This window comes from Propithecus coquereli, unplaced genomic scaffold, assembly GCF_000956105.1.
Source record: "Propithecus coquereli isolate 6110/MARCELLA unplaced genomic scaffold, Pcoq_1.0 Scaffold32, whole genome shotgun sequence".
NCBI classification, from domain to species: domain Eukaryota; kingdom Metazoa; phylum Chordata; class Mammalia; order Primates; family Indriidae; genus Propithecus; species Propithecus coquereli.
The window spans coordinates 1,246,243-1,249,278 of NW_012148841.1; positions in this window are offsets into that span (position 1 = coordinate 1,246,243).

Consider the following 3,036-nt stretch of genomic DNA (forward strand, 5'->3'; position numbering starts at 1 on the left):
CTGTGGAAAATAATTTGGAGATGCCTCAAAGAGCTAAAAATAGAAATACCATTTGATCCAGTACAATCCCAGTACTAAGCATCTACCCAAAGTAACAAAAGACATTCTATAATAAAAGCATCTGCACTCAAATGTTTATGGTAGCACAATTCACTATTGCAAGGATGTGGAAACAACCCAAGTGCCCTTCAATCCATGAGCGGATTAATAAAATATGGTATATGTACACTATGGAATACTACTCAATTACAAAAAACAATGGTGATCTAGCACCTCTTACATTATCCTGGATAGAGCTTGAGTCCATCTTCCAAAGTGAGGTATCACAAGAATGAAAGAATAAGCACCACATGTACTCGCCATCAAATCGATACTAACTGATCAACACTAAGGTGCTTACATGGTAGTAATATTCACTGGGTGTTGGGGGGGTGGGGGTGGGTAAACTCACAAAAAATGGATGCGGTGAGCATTGTATGGGGGAAGGGCACGCCTCTAACCCTGGCTTGGGTGAGGGAAAGTCATAACTTGTAAACGAAATGTTTGTAACCCCATGATATCCTGAAATAAAAAAGAAGTAAAACAAATTTAAACAATTGGTGATTGGATTAATTTAATAAATAATAAGGATGAAATAATTGTGCATTGCAATTTTATTCTTGTATTTCAACATACTTCAAAATTATTTTTTATAAATAAATATTATCAGTATCAAAAGATTCACTCACATTCAACTCAGTTGTATTCTCTTCCACATTCGACTGTATTTTTTCCTGTCCTCAATTAACTTTTGTTATTCTCCTCCTTTTCCTTTTCCTCTTATTCTCCCTCCTCTTCTCTTGCTCCTTCCCCTCCCCCTCCTCCTTTGACTGTATTTTAGATTATGATGGTTTACACATATAAATTGCCCCATTGCAAACACGTGTAAATGGCTCATTACTATCCTATCTGATAATAGACCTTGAGGCTTTTGGTAGAATTAAGACAAGATAAGAAAAATAATGTTATTATGGAATGATATTGTTAACTGATAAATTTCCTGGTTTTTATTGATTGATGTAGGCTACGATTCACATTGCAAGTTTTGGAAACATTTTTGAATGAGGATATAAATATTACTTGTGTGAACAATCCATCTACAGATTCTTTTAAAACCTATCAAGCGTTAGTATTGCAAAAGTGGAGCATCTCAATCACTTATAATTACATTTCAATGTTTTAAAAATGAAACACCATGGCTTTCAAAATTTTGAAAGCCTAGATAAAAATAGCTTAAAATTCTGTTTTCATTGTCTCGGGCTGAGGAAATGAACACGATGGTTTTGTGATTAAAAGAGTTACGAATTTTGTATAAGACTGTATAGATTTCAAGTTTTTATTTTTTTCTGTAAATTATCAAACTCTCTTTTTCAAATGGAACATGGTGTTTGCCCTTTTAAATTTATGATGGATGCTATACAATTAACATTATCATGACAACTGAAATGTGAAAGCAATGGACCTACAAAAAGTAATTGCAATAAAATAATCTTGGCATTTCTCAAGCGCAGAAGTAGAAAGTATTCTATATCAGTATCTAATCTTTTTTTTCCTTTACTTAACACATAAATTTATTTTTACTATTAAACAGATTTCTTTTTTCTTGTTCAAGGTTTACATAATTATTTTATTCTGGATAAATTTTTATTTTCCTTTATGAGAAAAAGAATAACCTCACTAAAAATAAATTCAAGAAATACTAATTAATCTACTTATTTCATTTCATATCATTCACTTTAATTCATGATTGTTATTATCTTTAAAAGCCAACGTTACCAAATGGGATCAACAGTTAGATTTCAGCGTTAAGAGTTATTCACATTAACTCTATATGTTTTAGGGGACTCTCATAAATAAATTTTATTAAATACTGTTCAGTGTCTGTAAGTGCATATTTTCTTTTGTTTGTTTAGTAACTTTATCTTTTAGAGCATACTGGGATTTTGCATTTCAGCTTCATTTTTCCTAAATAATTCTTGGTATTTTATTCCTTTCCCTTAGAAGTGTAAGTTATTTGTATTGTCAATTAGAATTTGAAATAAGGAACGGGATAATCCTAAGATTCTTTTCTTTGTTCTACTTTTTAAATAACAGCAATAAAAAACTATGCTCAAATTATTAGCAATTTATGTATATTTATGTTTCTGGACAAAAATTCTTAAGTAAGATTCTCTCTAATTGTATCAGTGTTTTGATAATTTAGATTCTCTAATCAGATTTGATGATATAATATTTAATCTATATTCAGTAAAGTCATATGAGATACTGTAAGTGAGCGGAAAAGGAATATGAAGCAAGCATGCTTTGTAAGTCAGCAACAGTGAAAACTGGCATGGAAAAATCTCTAAGCTTGGAGTTATGCATTCAGGGTTTCTGCTCCAGCTCTGTTATTACTTATTATTATCTAAATTTAATACATTTATGAGGCTAATTAGAATATACATTCCTGTCCTACATATTTTATATAATTGCCATGATTATGATTTAAATAATGTCTACAAAAAAGCTTTGTTCATTCAAACTATGCCAACATGTAGTTACATTATTTTATAATCTGTTAGTAAACAGTGTTAAAAAAGCAAGATAAGCGAGAAACAAGAAGAACAAAATAGTTCCTATAAACTTCCACAGGAAACACTCAGGAAAAAAAAATAAATCTGTTTAGGAAGGCTAAGAGGTATCCTTGACACTATTGATACAAATTAAAACAATGGTGAAGGATTTGGCCTATTTTTAATTTCAGTTGAGACTTAAGAATAACTTTTTCTCCTGTTAAATAAGTAACAGTTCTGGTAAGCTGATCTTTAAAAAAAATTGTGTTATGGGGATTTTGCTTCATAGATAGGAAAGTATTCCCATGATCCTAGAAAAGGCAACTTTCCAAAAATTCAAGTGATTTTAGGAAGTTAACAGCATGGTCTTCACCTTTCCACATCTGTCAATTACAACTATGATGTGTTGTTATTTACCTCATGGTACAGTTTAGCCATTTTTTTT